This window comes from Aotus nancymaae, unplaced genomic scaffold (genome assembly GCF_030222135.1).
Source record: "Aotus nancymaae isolate 86718 unplaced genomic scaffold, 86718_ANA_hifiasm-v0.15.2.pri h1tg000011l, whole genome shotgun sequence".
NCBI classification, from domain to species: domain Eukaryota; kingdom Metazoa; phylum Chordata; class Mammalia; order Primates; family Aotidae; genus Aotus; species Aotus nancymaae.
In genome coordinates, this window is record NW_026988422.1 from 79,087,967 (window position 1) to 79,107,334 (window position 19,368).

Genomic DNA, 19,368 nt, shown 5'->3' on the forward strand with positions numbered 1-19,368 from the left:
GTGCCATGTAAGCCTGCAGCACCAAGGGAGCATTTGCCACCTGATGAGGAGCAGTGGTCACCTACTGATGCCAGACCCTGGCACAGAGTCAGGCCTGCTCAGCCTAGAAATAACCATGCCTCTGTCCCCAAGTGGGGTGGCAGCTCCCATCCCCATCCCAGTGATGATCTCTTAGGAGAAGCAATTTTTAAATGTTTTGTGACACTCAGAATTTATTTAAACTCATAGGCAGGAGTTCTGGGTAGACTCTTGCTTGGAGGAGTGATGCCATCTGAACGCATCTTCGGGATAGACTCATGGAAGGAGCTGGGGTCTCTGCACACCTGTGCCATCTTCAAGGTTGTAAAGGGAGGCATAGGGCCTGTGCAGTTGTTCAGAATGCAAGAGAGAAATGGAGAGAGGGGAGCAAATAGAGTCAGGAAGATAGACTGACTGACTTAGTTATACTTTAGAATTGTAGTAAAAGAGCATAGGACCTAGAACTAAAGCAGGGATTAGGAACTGGTTCTGCTACTCACTGGCAGTGTGACATTGAGAGAAGTTGCTCCCCTCTAATTTACAAAATGGGAATGATAGTCCTCGCTCAAGTTTGCTGGGAGGGTTAATTTACAGAAGGTAAATGAAGGTGCTTGGCAGACTGGAAAATCCTGCACGCTGAGAAGCCCGTTCAGGGAGCAGTGGGACATCAGCATGGCGGATGGGGACTTCGGACATCAGGCTTAACCTTGAGTCCAGTGCACCTTCTTGGTCAGATCTGCAGCCAGACAAAAGGGCTAAGAGAGAAGATGAGAGGAGAGATCAGAGAGGCTGAGGTCCTGAGAGGGGGAGGCCCTAGATACATTGGTGTCAGGGCAGAGCCAGTGGTCCAGGATTCATGGCTTCCATTATCCCTGCAGAGAACAGACCCTGGGCACTGGCTTGATGCTATTCCTGCTGCACCAAAGGGTGAGCAGAGTCGGGCTAAAGGGCATTTGGAATAAGCACCCAGGAGAGGTCTGAAGACTGTGCAGGCAGCGAGACTCAAAACACAAAGTTCCCAGGCTTTAATCATCCTGCTTCTCCAGTGTCCCTTAAATCCATTTGTCTCAGACCTCCTACCCCAGTCTGCCCTAGTTCAGGCCCCATCATATTTCCCATGAAGTTGATATGGTTTGGATGTGTGTTTCCTCCAAATCTCATATTGAAATGTTATTCCCCATGTTAGAGGTGGGACGTGGTGGGAGGTGTTTGGATTGTGGGGGCGAGACCCTCCTGGATGACTTAGCACCATCCCCTTGGTGATGAGTGAATGCTTTCTCTGGGTTCATGCCAGAGGTTTGTTTAAGGAACGTGTCCCTCCCCTGCCCCTTGCTCCTGCTCTCATCCTGTGAGCCACCCACTCCCCCTTTGCCTTCTGTTGTGATTGGAAGCTTTCTGAGGCCCTCACGAGAAGCAGATGCTGGCACAGTGCTTCCTGTACAACATGCAGAATTGTGAGCCAATTTAACCTCTTCTTTAGAAATTACCCAATCTCAGATATTCCTTTATCGCAAACAAGAATGGCCTAATGTAGGAGCATTACCACAGCTCCATCACTGTCCCCCAGCCTGCAGCCTCCACTACTCCATTCATTTCCAACAGCTTTCAGCTGGGCCATGTTAAGGCACATCTCAGTATATCTTTACGTGGCTTGAAAATTCTCAAATTGATTTCCTCACAGATACTGCCTAGAGCAGTTTCCCAAATAATCTTCCAGGGTACACTAATTTCTGCAAAATATTAGTGGTGTTCCTTGGTAGAAAAGCTCCATGCCCAAACTGTATTGGGACTGCTGGGCACAGCAACGAAGGCAAGCTTCCACGCAGCTGGACTTCTCAGTGCCCCTACCATGGAGGCGGTACCGTGAAACCCCCAGAAGGGGAGGATGGGCCACTGTTCTCCAGCTTACTGGGAACATGTTCTTCTTCTCTCTTTTGTGGAAGCAGAATTCCATCAAACACAGTGTGGGGAAACGTGGCCTAAAGAATGAAGTCCAAATTCCTTAGGCCAGCATTCATGATATCCTGTGCTAGGTCCCAGGATCGTGGAGAATCGAGTTAATTGTATCAGAATGTGATCTCTGAAACCACAGAAGCCTCCAGTGAGAGTAAATGGACTTGAAGCAGAAGAGATCTTGTGCCGCAATCCTGGGGATGGTGCCATAGGTGGGAATAGGTGGATCCATGAGGGTCAGGTAGCCTGGAGACTCTGCTTAAAGAAGGATCTGCTTAGAAAGGAAGCTTCTGGTTGAACACTTTAAAGGGAGACTGTTGGCATGAATATAGCACTAATACCTGCCCTACTCATCTGAGAAATGGCCATGATAAATAAAGGTAGAGGACATAAGAGTGGGAACAAGCTTTGGAAGTCACGTAGTTTGGTGGTCTCATATTGGTGTTCCTAGTGGTCACCTGGAGGTACTTGTTAGACATGCAGCCCCCACACCCCCTCAACACACACATGTTGGAAATTTTAGCACAGCAGATCTGAAATGGAACTTGGGAATCTAAATTTAAAACACGTTCCCCAGATGATTTGAATGAGTATTGTCTTTATATGATATTTCCGTATATATTGATCCAATCAATATTGGCTAATAGATATTGATCCATTCTTTGTTTCATAAGGATAATGAAGCTGAGGCCCATGCAATCCATGAGGGGCCAGGCCACAGGTTGAGGTGCCTTCTAACCTTCCAGCAGGTCTTCCTCCACTTTACCAGGTCTGAGTGAGCTGGAAGTCATCCCTGCGAGAAACAGGTTTTAGAGAGACAAGGAGCAAGTTGTGTACTCTCTGGAGGGCTAATCTGGAAGTTTAATTCTGTAAACACAGGAAGCAAATACAGAAGAGCCTAAGGGGGTGGCAGCCATGGTGATTTTAACCAGCTGCTTAGAGTACAAGGAAGTATTCAGGGTGAGAGAATTATGCTAGGTCAAGGAATAAAGCCTTCTATGGAGAAAGGGTGGCGATGACATGCTGCTAGGGAGGCCCAGCCGTGCTCCAGAATGTTCTCACCTAGAATAGTTGAAAAGTCAATCAATATAGTTACAAGTATATTTAAGCATTAGTGTTTTAGGTCAGGAGCAGAGTCTGGGACGGGGACTCAGAGGCATGATGCATTGAGGGATAAAGGGACTGGGAGAAGTAGGACGTGCTGGGAGGAAACAAGCAATGATGTGGCCTCCACTGAAGTCTAGCTTCCTCTGGTCCCATGGAGAACTCAGGAACAGGGCATCAGTTTAAAAGCGGTATCTTGCGTTATGCGCTGAGGTTCAGCAGTTGTTGGCCCTGCTGAGCTGTTCCCACGTCGAGGCAAGGGCTGGACTGCTGTGCTCTCATATCAGTCTGGTAATGGCTGCAGGCTGCTCCTGCTGGGGAGTAGGGTGGGAGCTACCCTTTCAGAGGAGTGGTCTCCTTCAGCTGAGAGCAGTTCTCCAGAGAAGGGACAGCTGTGACTTGCTAGCTGCCAATACTCGGAGCAGGTGGGAGCTGGAGGCATGGCAGAGTAGAGGGGATCTGGCGGGGTGCACACAGCGTCCATCACCACCCAACTGCTTTGTACCCTGTGGAGGGGAAAACTGAGGTCCTGAGAGGACGAATGACTGGCTGAGGATCACATGGCTCAGTTCCTGAGTTTGGAGCTCCGCTGTCACTGTGTCCCTTATTTTCATCCACAGATCCTCAAAGCCAAAGGGTGTCGCTGGTAGAATCTGTTTCTTTGTCCTTTCTCAGCAGAGCCAACAACTGCTGAACTTCAAGGCATGCTGCAAAATTTCTCTTTAAAACTGGTGCCATATTGATTTTTTTTCAGGACCTTGGCCTTGCTGCATCTATCCTATACACTGTCATGAATTGCTTTCTTTTTCTGCTTATACCTGGGGGTGACTTTATCGTAGAAAGGGCTATTTTAAAAAGAAAATGGACAGCAATGTCCTCTTCAATACGTTTCCCCGATGGATAAAAATGCATTCTCAAATGAACACAATGTTGAAATCATAGAATTTAGCACCAGAAAGGGAATATCAGAGACGATCTGGGGATCAGTGGGGTGGAGGGGGGACATTTCAGCATCCATGATGCAGCATCACTTTTCTTCATCATCATCACAGCATCTTCATCACTCACTTTTCTTCTTTTCCTTGTCGGGTTTTGACTACAAGTCTGCAGGTTTGCAGTGGCTAATTTCTCCCCTGCCCCCACTTTATTAACCAGGCACATAGCAGCAGAGTAGGCAATAAAACAATATCCCAGGATTTCCTGTGATGTCACTGGTAGCCTATGAGAGCTTCTGATTACTGCAAGATAATCTGAGCCAACACCTGAGCCAATATCATTCCATCCAAAGCAAAGAAGCTTGACATTTTAATTAACTTGTGTGGCCTGACCGTGGACACATGTAGAACTCTCAGGGGTGTTTTGAAATGTGAAAACAGTTCTTGGATCTCAGTTTCGACCTTCAAATGCCTCTGGGGGTCTAGGAAGGCCCACTTGGGACTCTGAGTATTTTCAGATTGCAGATGGGGAAGCTAAAGCCAGAGTGGGGGAGTGATTTTCCCAAGGCCACACAGCAAAGAAGATAAAAACCTGAAATTTAAGGTCAGACATTTCCTCGAGACATCAAAGGTTAGAGCCCACAAGATAATGAGTGAAAACATGCATAGTAAACTGTAAAGCTGTCTACATATGTATGCGGTAAGCCTCCTTGACTCCATTCTTTTGAAAGATTGCCTTGACAAGCAGCAGGACTGAGAAGTCATCAGAAACATGAAAATGCCAGGACTTACGGTTTTTTGTTTGTTTGTTTGTTCGTTTGAGATGGAGTCTTGCTCAGCCTGGAGTGCAGAGGTGCAATCTCAGCTCACTGCAACCTCCGCCTCCTGGGTTCAAGTGATTCTCCTGCCTCAGCCTCCTGAATAGCTGGAATTATAGGTATGTACCACCACACCTGGCCAATTTTTGTATTTTTAGTAGGGACAGGGTTTCACCATGTTGGTCAGGATGGTCTCAATCTCTTGACCTCCTGATCCACCTGCCTTGGCTTCCCAAAGTGCTGGGATTACAGGCATGAGCCACCACGTCTGGCCAGGACTTACAGTTTTAATACGGAGAGCCAAGACATTTTTCTGTGGCTCTCTTGAAGGTGATCTCTACTGTACTGACTGACGATCATTCTCCATTTTTATAGCAATCTGGTGGTGATATCACAGCAAATAAATTTAAGTGACATGTTCACTTCAATTGCAGGCTTTCAACTCTAAGTGCTGTATTTTTTTTTCCCTAAAGATGTGGCACACAGCTGATTCACCTGTATTCCTGAGTCATATTTATAGGATGAAAGCTTTCTTGGCAGCAACACGAATCAGTTCATGATCTTCAAGATTCATTGGAAAAGCTGGGTGCATGTGGTCCTTTCTATATGGAAGGGCTGAAATCATTATCATTCTCCATTGATACAGGGTTCACTGCCATGTTGGCTCAGGTTGCCCACCTGATGTGCTGTTCTTGTTAAGGAGAGTTGCCTCCACAAGCTCCAAGACTGCTCAGAAGATGTGGGGTCATTGGAAACGTATTGCTGAATTGCTTCCTTTGGCCCTCTCCTGTTGATCCTGAAATTCCATTAGAGAGTTTCAGTTCAGCTTCATTCATTGACATCCAAGCTGGAAGGGACCTGAGAAAATATCTAAATTAACATCTTCATTGCACAAATGAGAAAACAGAGGCTTCCACAAGGGGCGTGTGTCCCCTGTGGTCACACAGCTAATGACAGAGCCAGAACTAGGACCTAGGACTGTTGGCTCCTCCCAGAGGGCTGATTCTGCCACATCCTGTTGTCCTCTCACTTGAACAGCACCTGAGAGAGTGCTTCTCAGGCTCTGGTGTGGACAACACAGCCGCACATTCATTCCTTCAGCTCACACTTTATCAGATCCTATCACATGTGAGGCACTGTTCTAAGTGTTGGGAGCAGAGTGATGAACATGATAAAGGGTTTGATTTTATGAGCTTCTATTCTAGGGAGAGAGTTGAACTGATAAACTAATAAACAAGTAAGCAAACATAATATCAAAGACTTAGAAGCACTATTTTAAAAACAGAAAGCCACACAAGGACTTAGTAGGAGAGAGATGGTTCTAGGGAGGTATTGGTGAGATTGTCCAAGAAACACATCTCTGTAGAGATGGCTTTTGAGCAGAGACAAAATAATAAAGAAAGTCATCTGAAGAGCTCCCTGGGCAGGATAAAGAGTGGATGCAAAGGCCCTTGGGTCAGAATTAGCTTGATGTATTCAAGAAAAAGAAAGAAGATCAATGTGACTGTAGTAGAAGGAATAAGATGAGAGTCTTAGAACATGAGTTTACAGAAATAGGCATGGGCTAGGTCTCATAACAGAATCTTTTAAAAAATTGACTTGTAATAATTGTACTTATTTATTAAGCACAAGTGATATTTTGATACATATAAATGCATCACGATCAAATCAGGGTAATTGGCATGTACATCACTTCAAACATTTATCATCTCTTTGTGTTGGGAACATTCTGAATCCTCTCTTCCAACTATTTTGAAGTATATAATACACTTTTGATGAAGGCGTGAAGTACACATATTTGGGAAAGAAGAGTCTCTTTGATAAATGGTGCTGAGAAAATTGGAGACTCGTGCAGAAGAATAAAATCAGATGCCCACCTCTAATATAGAATCTTGTGGCTCATGATAGAGCATTTAGGTTTTATTTGTCATTGATTGAGATGATCTGATTAGCAGTTTTTAAAAGTCACTCTCATTGTTGCCAGGAGATTTTCATATAAGGGGTTTGGTAAGGAGGTTTTGCAGCAGTCCAGGTGACCATGGAGGCAGTAATGAACTTGGAAAAATGACATGTGCTCAGATTCTGAGTGTATCTTGAGTGCAGAGCTAATGTTCTTGCTAATGGATTGGATGAGGGTATGAAGGAAAGAAAGGAGATAAAGTTGCATTATTTTTTTTGAGATAAAGTTTTGCTATCGTTGCCCAGGCTAGAGTACAATGGTGCAATCTCGGCTCACTGCAATCTCTGCCTCACTGCAATCGTTCCAGCGATTCTCCTGCCTCAGCCTTCTGAGTAGCTGAGATTACAGGCGCCTGCCGCCACACCCAGCTAACTTTTTTGTATTTTTACTAGAGACAGTGTTTCACCATGGTGGTCAGGCTGGTCTTGAACTCCTGGCCTCAGGTGATCCGCCTGCCTTGGCCTCCCAAAGTACTGGGATTACAGGCATGAGCCACTGCACCCGGCCAGTTGCATTCTTTAACTGAATAAATGGAATGCCACTTACTGAGGTGAAGACATATGTGGAAGAAACGTTTATGTGGGAAGGGGAGGTGGTTGAAAGTATGAGTTCTGTTTGAATGTGTTAAGTTTGAAATACTTAGTCAACAACCAAGTGGAGATAAAAGTAGACAATTAATATATGGGCCTGGAGTTCAGAAAAGACACTAGGCTTAAAAAACAAAGTTTTAAAAATTGTTTACAGTTTGGGGCTTAGCAGACTACAGCCTGCAGGTCAAATCTATCTGCTGGCTATTTCTTGTAAATAAAGTTTTATTGGAACACAGCCACATTCACCCACATATTGTCTGTAGCTTCTTTTGCAGTACAGTAGCAGGAGTTGAGAGACCATCTGAGTCAAAAAACCCAAAATAGTTACTAGTCTGGCCCTTTTGGGAAGTTTACTGGCCACTGTAATAGTTAATATTTTAAGCTGTGAAAGTAGATAATAGTACATAATAAGTGAGACTGAGTCCTAGGGCATTTCATCATTTAGAGGATGGAAAGAGAGTCGGGACCATCAAAGGAGACAGAATGGAGTGACTGGCAGGATAGGATAAAACAAGGATATATGTGGTGTCCTGAAGTGATCAGTTGTTAGAGGCTATTGATAAGCAGAGAGAAATGAGGTCTAAGATTCAGCCTCTGGGCTTGGCAAGATAGCAGGCATCTGTGACCCTAAAAAGGGCTACTGTATTGTAGTGGTGGGAATAGCAGCTTAACTCGAATAGCATTAGGAAAAAATGAGAGGTGAGGAAATAGAGACAGTGGGAGCAGGTTCCCCTTGAGTAATTTTGCTATAAATGGGAGCATGGAAATATGGGTTTGGCTAGAAAGGGATGTGGGGATCTAGAGAACTGTTCATAATTTGGGAGACATTATGGCATAGTTGAGAGCTGATGGAAGTGGAGGGAGAAACTGATGACACAGGAGAGACAATGAATGTTGGAAGAAACAAAGTTCTTGAGTAGAAAACAGTGTTCAGAACCCAGGCTTGGGCTGGATAGGACAGCCTTAGATGGGATCAGTTCAACGTTTGTGTCTACTTCAAAATTCATGTTGATACTTAATCCCCAGTGCAACAGTATTAAAAAGTGAGACCTTTTAGAAGGTGATTAGGTCATGATGGCTCTTCTCTAAAGGGTGAGATAAGGATCTTATAAAAGGGCTTGAGAAAATGAGTTTTCCCTGTCATCCCTTCTACCATGTGAGGACACAGTATTCATCCCCTCTGGAGGAAGCAGCATTTAAGGCACCATCTGGGAAGCAGGGACCAGAGCCTCACCAGATACTAAACCTACTGGCACCTTGATCTTGGTCTTCGCAGACTCCAGAACTGTAAGCAATAGATTTCTGTTCTTTATAAATTACTCGATCTCAGCAGGAATGGACTAAGACAACCAGGAATAATTCTTTCATTGTAACAGAATAAAAGCAATATGTTGGTTGATTTGAGGTGGAAAGATTAAGAACTTTTTTTTTTTCTTTTTGCTTCTATACTGTTTTCCTAGGGAAATACTAAGTGAAACTCAATTCTACATATATACCCAAGAGACATTAAAACATACATCCAATCAAAAACTTATACATGAATATTCATAGCAGAAGTATTCATATGAGTCAAAAAGTGGAAAAAACCCAAATGTCTATGAACTGATGAATGACAAAATATCATGTGGCATATCCATACATGGGAATATTACTAAGCACTAAAAAGGAACAAAGTATGGATACATGCCACAACATAGATGAACCTTAAAACATTATGCTAAGTGAAAAGCCAGTCACCACCAAAGACCACATAAGATTCCACTTATGAAATATCTAGAACAGGCAAATCTGTAAGGACAGAAAATAGATTAGCAGTTGCCTAAAGTTGGGATGGAGGTTGGGGAAAAATGGGAAGTGATCATTAATAGGTATGAGATTTTCTTTTGAGTGATGAAATGTTTTAAAACTGATTGTGGTGATGCTTGTACATTAGCTCTAGCAAACTAATATAGGTTACAAGGGTAAAGACATTCATCTGGCTGAAGGGGAAATAAGTTCTTCCTTAAGTCTTTCAAAAACTTGGACCCATGGGGGTCAGATGACTAGAAGGGATATTACCTAAGTCCTCAAGAGATTTGCAGACATTGTAGTTGCTCACCCACACCCAACTAATCTTTGACAAAGCTAACAAAAACAAGCAATGAGGAAAGGATTCTCTATTCAATAAATGATGTGGGGATAACTGGGTAGCCATATGCAGAAAATTGAAACTGGATCCCTACCTTTTACCATATACAAAAACCACCTCAAGATGAATTAAATACTTAAATGTAAAATTTAAAACTATGAAGACCCTAGAAGAAAATCTAGGAAATACCATTCTGGACATCAGCCTAGGCAAAGACTTCATGTAACAAACACAATTGCAACAAAAACAAAATGACAAGTGAGACCTGAATAAACTAAAGAGGTTCTGCACAGCAAAAGAAACTTATCACCAGAGTAAACAGACAGCCTACAGAATGAGAGAAAATATTTTCAAACTATGCATCTGACAAAGTTCTAGTATCTAGAATATACAAGGAACTCAAACAAATCAACAAGAAAAAAAACAACCCATTTAAAGAAATGAGCAAAGGGCATGAACAGACACTTCTCAAAAGAAGACATGTGTGGCCAACAAGCAGATTAAAAGAATGCTCAACATCACTAATCATTAGGAAAATGCAAATTGAAACCATAATGAGGTACCATCTCATACCATTCAGAATAGTTATTATTACTATTATTATTGTTTTAGGCCCAGGGGTGCACATGAAGGTTTGTTACATAGGTGAACTCGGGTCATGGGGGTTTGTTGTACAGACTGTTTCATCACCCAGGTATTAAGCCTAGTACCCAATAGTTATCTTTTTTGCTCCTCTTCCCTCCTCCCAGTGTCAATTGTTCCCTTTTTGTGTTCATGAGTTCTCATCATTTATCTCCCACTTATAAGTGAGAACATGTGGTATTTCATTTTCTGTTCCTACGTTAGTTTGCTAAGGATAATGGCCTCCAGCTCCATCCAAGTTCCTGCAAAATACATGATCCCATTCTTTTTTATGACTGCATGGTATTCCATGGTATATACGTATCAAATTTTCTTTATCTAATCTGTCATTGATGGGTATTTAGGTTGATTCCATGTCTTTACTATTGTGAATAGTGCTGCAATGAACATTCACATGCCTGTGTCCTTCTGGTAGAACAATTTATATTCCTCTGGGTATACACTGAGTAATGACATTGCTGAGTTAAATGGTAGTTGTGTTTTTAGCTCTTTGAGGAATCACCGTATTGTTTTCCACAATGGTTTAACTAATTTATACTCTCACCAACAGATGCTGGTGAGGTTGCAGAGAAAAGGAATGTTTATACACTGCTGGTGGGAATGTAAATTGGTTCATCCATTGTGGAAAGCAGTCTGGAGATTTCTCAAAGATCTTAAAATAGAACTACCATTCGACCCAGCAATCCCATTACTGGTGTATACCCAGAGGAATTTAAATTGCTCTACCATAAAGATGCATGCATACATATGTTCACCACAGCACTATTCACAATAGCAAAGACATGGAATCAATGTAGATGCCATCAGTGGTAGACTAGGTAAAGAAAATGTGATGCATATTTACCATGTGATACTATGCAGCTATTAAAAACATGAGATCATGGCCTTTGCAGCAACATGGATGGATTTTGTAGGACATAACCCTAAGTGAATTGATACAGGAACAGAAACCCAAGTACTGCATGTTCTCTACTATAAGTGGGAGCTAAACATTGAGCATACATGGATACGAAGAAGGGAGTAATAGAAACTTGTGCCTATTTGAGGGTGGCGAGTGGGAGGAGGGTGAGGATTGAAAAACTACTGGTTATTACACTGATTACCTGGGTGACAAAATTATCTGTACACCAAACCTCCATGACATGCAATTTACCCATGTAACAAGCCTGCACATGTAGCCCTTCAAACTAAAATAAAAGTTGGAAAGAAAAAAATGATAATTGCACTTGCTGAGGGTTACAGGGTCCAGAAGAGCCTTTGAAATGGAGGTGGAAGATTTCACAGGTGTATGTGTGTGTGTCTCTCTCTGTGTGTGTATGTGTGTGTATGTGTCTGTGTGTGTATGTGTGTGTGTGCATGCATGCTCATGTGCACATTTGTGTGGCAGAGCATTATAGGAACAAAGTCATACAGACAGGAGAGCATGAGGGTGGGTTTGGGAGCAGGGAGAGTTTGAGTTTGGTACAGCACAGAGAAGATTGGTAGGATTATGCTGGGGAGGAAAGCTGGGATTATGTTTTGGATACTGCTCCAGTGGGTGGCCCCATTTTTCAGGGCTAGATGAAGATAAGGAAAGTGGGATCCACTGTTTTCCCCACAAGTTTCTTGGAGGAGAGGATGGACCAATTAGTGGTTGTCCTGGAAGTCATGAGCCTAGAGCCCATGTGTGACATATAGACAGAGAAGTCACCTGGGGGCAATTGGGAATATCAATGAGGAAGGAACCTTCCACACTAAGGGTGTGGAAAACTTAAGAGAGGTTGGGTCCACACAAAGAGGATCTACTTTGGAAATGGGTACATTAGGAAGGCACAGATGGAAGAGAGAAACTAATGAAATTAGTATCTGCTGAGCAGCTTCTGTGTCCCAAACACTCTACCAGGCCTTTCAGATGCATTATCCAAGCTCCTTCTCACAACAGCCCAGTAAAAATGATGCCATTACCCCTGTCTTCCACATAAGAAATAGACTCAGAGAGAGGTAGTCACGTGCCAAAGGCAAACGGCTAGTGGCCAGGCTGAGCATGAATCTGAATTTCCCTGCCTCATTTTTACACTCAACCATACCACTGCAGTAATTTTTGGAAGGACAGATTGCCTGACCAGATGGACCATCTGCTCAGTTGTTGTTGACCACATTCCACCCACCCCTCTGGCGTAAACATGCCTTGTTCACCCAACTAGAGGAGCTTAGATACCATATATGCCTCCTTGGGTTCTTAAAGACCACAAGAATAGCCACCCAAGAAGAACTGGTGATGCTTTGGCCTAAAGCTGGGCTTCAGTGGACTCAGAGACCTATGGGAACGTGTGTGTGACAGTGGGTTTATCATGTTCAAAGGGGCACCTTCCTGATAACAAATGGGGACAATTATTTTCAGCCAGGGCTCTTTCAAGAAAAGATGGACAATAAACTTCATGTGCCCTTCAGCTAAAAGCATTTTACTTTAACCTTCAGCTGCAGAAAGCCTGTGGAATATGACAATGGCTTTCATTTATTGACTACCTGCTGTGTATCAGGGGCTCTACACATATTATCTTGTGTTGTGATGGAAGCACAGGGATGGTGCATTGCCAGCCACTGAAACCAACTTAGCAGAAGCATAAGAGCCCTTGTCATATGGGTGAGCACCAGGGCAGTCATCCCCAAAGTCTGCTGGGTGGACAGAATGGGTTTCCTCTATAGGTGTACTCCCTGCAGCCACACAGAGGGCATTTCTGGGACACTTGCTATGGTTTAAATATGTCCCCCAAATTTCATGTGTTGGATACTTAATTCCCACATTTATATGTTGATGGCATTCGGAGGTGGAGCCTTTGGGAGGTAATTATGATTAGATAAGGTCATCAGGGTGGGGCCCCCATGATGGGACTGGTAGCCTTTTAAGAAGAGGAAGAGGAACCTGAGCTGGTATGCTCTTGCCGTCTTACCATGTGATGCCCTTTGTGATGTTATGACATGATAAGAAGGCCCTCACCAGATGCAGCCCCTCAACCTTGGACTTCTCAGCATCCAGAACTATAAGAAGCATTTTTTTCTCCATAAATTACCCATCCTTGCATATTCAGTTATAGCAACAGAAAACAGATAAAGACAACACTGTGATCTGCATGCCTGGAGAGGAGCAGAACATCTGAGCTTCCCACGTCATCACAGCCTCTGCCAAGCCTCCCTGGTAGTTTCTGCTTTTTTGGCAATTTCAAGCCATCTTCCCATGGGCTCAGTGGTTGCCTTTCTCCATTCTGAGAGGATTCTGACTGTGAATTCAGCACAAAATCAAAGGCTGTTCTCCTTGATTTTTCTCCTTTCTTTACTAGGGAACTTTCAGTTTCATTAGAGCAGCTTGGAGCAATTGATACTCTTCCACCAGCAAGATTTTGTGTGCACAATGATCCCACTGGGACAAGTGTCCAAATGGTCCTTATTTTCTGAGCTAGTGATTCACTGCAGGTGGATTCAAGGAAATTGATGAGCACATCACCACATGTATGAGGGTCCATGACTCACAGATTAGTTAGCTCATGTCCTGCTAGTCTGGAGTGCAGCCCTATTAACTCTTCCTTGGACACAGTCTCTAATGGCTTCCCGTCTTTCACTACCTGTCACTCACCTGAAAGGCTCCGTGAGGCTGGGGCAAGCAGAATAGCAAAGGCCATTGCAGAATTAGGAAGTAAACATAAAAGATGCCAGAAAAAGCGGAGGGCAAGTCTAGGACCAAGAAGGCTTGTGGGGTCCGGGAGCTGGAAGGTGGCAGAGGAGCTGATTTTCTGAGAATCTTCTACATACCAGACACTACCCTGAGCCTTTTAAGCTCAACATCACAAACAGTGTAATCCTTCTAAAGCATTAATTCTGCTTTCACCACTTCTCTGCTTAAAACCCTTTGGGGGTATGTTGAAACCTGTAGAATAGAGATCCAAACCACTTCTTATGACACAGAAGACTCCTCAGCTCCAGTTCCTGCCCAATCTTGCACCGTATTTCTTCCTCACATCCTGTAGTCATACACTGGCTGTGCCTATGACTGACACTTGCACTTTCCCAATGACTTCCTCTCATGCCTCCAAGCCTCAGCACGTGCTGATCTCTTTGGTCATGATACCCTTTCTTCAGTGTTTTCATCTGTTAGATAAATAATCTGCATTTGCTCTTTAAATGTCTCTTCCTCTGGGCCGGGCATGATGGCTTATGCCTGTATTCCCAGCACTTTGGGAAGCAGAGGTGGGTGGATCACCTGAGGTCAGGAGTTCAAGACCAGCCTGGCCAACATGGTGAAACCCTGTCTCTATTAAAAATACAAAAATTAGCTGGGTGTAATGTCACACACCTGTAATCCTAGCTACTGGGGAGTCTGAGGCAGGAGAGTTGCTTGAATCCAGGAGGCAGAGATTGCACTGAGCCAAGATCATGCTATTGCACTCCAGCCTGGGTGACAGAGTGAGACTCTGTCTCAAAAACGAATTAATTAATTAAATGTCTCTTCCTGTGTACACAGCCTTTTGTCTTCCCCAGGCTTGAACAGCTGTCCTCTAACTGAGTTCTCATATGCCCTATTGCAAGCCCTATCCTAGACACATTCCACCACATAGTAATTATCTGTTGCCCCACTGGGCAGTGAGCTCCTTCAGGATCAGGTCTGTATCCCTGAATCCCTGGCACCCTGCATGATACTGAGCATGTGGTTGAGTCTCTGAATATGTCTGTCATGTGAATAAATGTCTGCGTGTATTTGCGGATAGGCTGGCAGGATACCAAATTTCTTTCAAAAGCAGTGTCAGAAAGCTACTAGTAGCTAGTTACCTTTTGATACCCAAGGATGCAACTGTAGAACTTTGGGTCCTTTAAAACCAATAAAGTCAAAGAACACTTTAGTGGGTGAAGACATAGAGGGACACACATTTCCAGCAAGTACAGAAGAAGAAACAAAGAAAATCACAAGAAGATCTGACTTCTGAGCTGTTCACACCTGGGCAATTCAGAAGGCAGCAAAATGCTCTGGGCAAAGCCAGGAGTTTATTCTGCCAAATTCAAGCCAGCATTAATAACATAATGGCTTTAAAATGGTTTTGTATTCCTGGCATGGCCTTCCTCACCTGTGCAAGCCCAGAATGCCCTGCCCCCTAGCATATAGACATTCATTCACTCATCCATCAATTTTTTTTATTTATTCATTGAGCACAGAATCTATTAAGTGCCAGCTCTGTGCCAGGCTTTATACTAGTGTCTGGTAATTAAGAGATTGTCAGAGAAAATGAACCTACTAAGGGATGGGAAAAGTAGGTGGTCTCTCTGTTACAATGAGTGGTATAGTAAACTTAGCACAGAGGAGGGACCCTGATCTAGCCAGGGGTTCAAGGAAGGCTCAAACTTGACAAATGAGGAAAGAAGCCTTTACTAGCAGAAGGAACAGTGGGGCCAAGTCCTGGGGGTGTGAGAAAGCATTGCATATTGATAGGACTCCAGGATGTTTATCACTGATGAATAATGATGCCAGAGAGGATGCAGGGCTGAATCTAGGGGATCATGAGTAACAAGTCAATAGTTATCATGTTAACCTTTGGATGATACAAGCCACTGAGTAAGTAAGGACAGGATCTGATTTGCAGTGATTGCCAGGCTACTGTTTGGAGGACAAAATGAGGTTGGAAGTACGAGATGAGGGGCAGAGAGTAACTGTGATCAGTGAAAGACCTTGCTTCAGTTCTGGTGCTGATGCAGTTGAGGAGTACTTCCTCTGCTGCCTGACTCAATGCAACATTCAGATCTTCCTTCCTCTCATGGGGTGTCCACAGGTTCAGAGGCATCACATTTTTCATTAGGTGACTTGTGCCTTTTATATGGTCTGAGGGGATGTGCTGAAGACTGTTTTCATGCCCACTTGTCACCAGCCTGATGTCTGTTACATCCTCAAAATTCTATGGGATTCATAGTAGGTATAAAATATCAGCTTCAGGGGCCTTGGAGACTATCCAACCAAAACTCTGTGCTGACCATACCTGCCTTTGTCTCTTTCATTTCAGCTTATTTTGGAGTGACTTGAAAAGTACCATAACTATAACCCTTCCCAGAAGCGTAGGGACCAGTCCCTCCCTTCCTCTCCTGCTTCCTCTCCCTCAGCATTCATTTATCTAAGAATGTCTTAATTTTTCCTTTGTTCTTAAAGGATAGTATTGCTAGATATAAAATTATTGGTTGACATGATTTTTTTTTTCCTTCAGGACTTTAAATATGTCATCCCACTGCCTTCTGACCTCCTTGGTTTCTGATGGAAAATCAGCTGTTAATCATATTGAGAATCCTTTGTATACAATGAGTTGGTTCTCTCTTGTTGCTTTCAAAATTCCTTTTGTGGTTTTGGGTTTCTACAATTTGAATATAATATGTCTTGGTGTGACTTTCTTAGAATTTATGTTGTTTGGAATTCATTGAATTTTATGAGTGTGTAGATTCATATCTTTTATCAGGTTTGGAACTTTTTTTTGAGATAAGGAGTCTCATATCAAAAAAAAGTGAGATTAGCTTTCTTTTTTTTTTTCACTCTCACCCTGTCACCCAGGCTGGAGTGCAGTGGCACAATCATAGCTCACTGCAACCTTGAACTCCTGGGTTCAAGTAATCCTTCTGCCTCAGTCTCCTGAGTAGCTGGGATTATAAGTATATGCCACCACACTCAGCTCATTTTTGTCAAAAATTTTAGTAGAAATGAGATCTTGCTATGTTGAGCAAGCTGGAGGTTTGGGAAGTTTTTAGCCACTATTTTTTCTCCTTTTCCTACTGGGATTCCTGTGGTACATATATTTGTACAATTGATGGTGTTCCACAGGTCCCTCAGGCTCTGTTCATTTGTGTTTATTCTGTTTTCTTTCTGTTTCCCAAATGGGATCATGTCAGTTGCCTTGTCTTCAAGTTATCTTATCCTTTATTCTTCCTGCTTAAATCTACTGTTGAAGTCCTTCAGTGAATTTTCTCTTTCAACTATTGTGCTTTTCAACCAGAACTTCTGTTTTGTTTCTTTTTATAATGTCTATCTCTTTACTGATATTTTCACTTTGTTCATATAGTCCTTTTCTAATTTCCTTTAGTGCTTTGTTCATGGTTTTCTTCAGCTCATAGAACACATTTAATACAGCTAATTTAATGTATTTGACTAGTTATATCTGATCTTCCTCAGAGATGGTTTCTGTTAAGTTATTTTTTTTTTCCTGTTATTAGATCATACACTTCTGTGTCTTTGTAGGTTTTGTGGGGCTTTGTTTTCTTGAGAACTAGAAACTCTGAGTATTATCATGTGGTAACTCTGGAAATCTGACTTTTCCCCTCTTCAGAGATTGCTGATTTTTGCTTCTTGAAGGCTAGCATTATCTATTTGTGACTTTTCCAATTTATTTTTGCAAAGTGCATATTCCTTGTTGTGTCTGGTCACTGAACTTTATGTTCTGTTTTCTTTGCAGTCAACTGGTGACCTAACAAAGATTTTCTTAAAGGTCTGGCTCTAAAATGATGGGAGAAAAGGTTTTATCTCTTTAAATCTTCTAATAGATGCCACCAGGGGAAGTCACTAATGACAAAAGCGCTATGTATCTATAGCAGTCTCTCAAGCCATGACCAAACCAACCAAAATGTACAACCTCAAACTTTTGGAGGACAAGTCTCACTTTCCACCCTCTCATGGCCAGCTGTGCCAAGAACATGAGCTTCTATGCCCACAGGTGTAGTGGGGCTGAAAAATGGAGGAAAGGACTTGGTTTGCCAATGCTACTCACTTATGAAGGATCAGCATCCTCTTCTTTTATCAAGCATTCTATTGGGTGTCATTAATACTCTCAAGTTCCAGAATTCCAGGGGAGTTTATTTCATTTACTCTTTTCAGCTTAATATTTGCTTTGAGGGAAGGACTGGTCTATAGATCTCTTTGCACCATGATTTTGGGTGATATCATGATATGACTTGGAATAGCTTTCTGAGTTCCCCTATCTGGGAGGAAGTCATTTGGAGTTTGGTAGAGTGTCAGTGGTCAGTTCAGGTCTCAAAGAATAGAAGCAGGGACTTGACCACTTAGGATTGGCTCCAGGCTTGGACTCAGCCTGAGAGGGGTGAATTGGGGTTCTCTTTAATGCTACTCAGCTTACCTCCTTTGGGCATGATGAAATAGCAACTGACATCTATTGAGTGCCTGACATTTTTTAATTAAAGCCTCACCAGTCTTGAATAAGAAATTGTACTGTCCTCATTTCATAAATGAAATGACAGAGGTTTAGAGAGGTGATGTAATATTTCCCATAGCATATAGTTGGTAATAGGGCCAGGATTTGAACCTAGGTCTGTGCGAGTTCACAACTTAATCCCTCTAAGCCTATCATGCTTTGGATGGTGAGTCCATGTAGTATCCCTGCCTAGAAATAGAAATGTAGTATTTGATTAGTCCTTCACCTGGGTTGTACCTCTTAGAGGATAAGTCAACTGGACCTCAGTTTCTCCATCTCTGCAGTGAGAGCTCAAGGTGGTTCATTTCTGAGATTCTATGGAATTCAAAGAAAACTGAGACCAAAAAAAGGCCTGTAAAGCTCAAGTTAAGAGCTTCCTAAGACTCAGAGAAAGGAGCTGGGTCCAGCTTGGCTGGGGTAGGGCATATTCCTTCTACAGAGAACCGGTCCTTCTCAGCAGCACCAGGCTGGCCCTTTCTCTGCTGAGGCGCCAGCTGGCTGAAGAAGCTGCTAATCTCTGCTCAGCATCCTGGCAGGATAGGGGGCCAGGGAGCCAGCATTGGAAGGAGCTACATTTTCCTTCAAGGAGGACTTCTTTACACCCACACCTTGGGCACTGCAAGGTCATCTTGTCTCTGTCTTGTTCCAAACATGGTCAAAGACTAGCCTTGGCTAAACATGGCTTATCTTTGGAGAATACTTGATGCTTAGGAGAAATTAGAGCTATGTTTTTTCTTTGACACTGTCAACCCCGCAACTTTTTGCTGCCTACCTGCATGTCAGCTGCCGGCCTATGCTTGCTGACATTGCAGATCAGATCCGACGCTTCAGACCAGGGTTCACCATTTGCTGTGGAGAGTCAGCCTTTCTGTGGAGCTGTATCTCCTGTCTCTCACCCAGGTAAAATCCTTCCTAGGGGCCTTGCCCCATGGGAAAAATGCAAGAAAGGTCCTTCCTCATCATAACTAACGCCAGGCACCAGTTGGATGCTTGAGGCAGGTAAACTCCATCCTGAT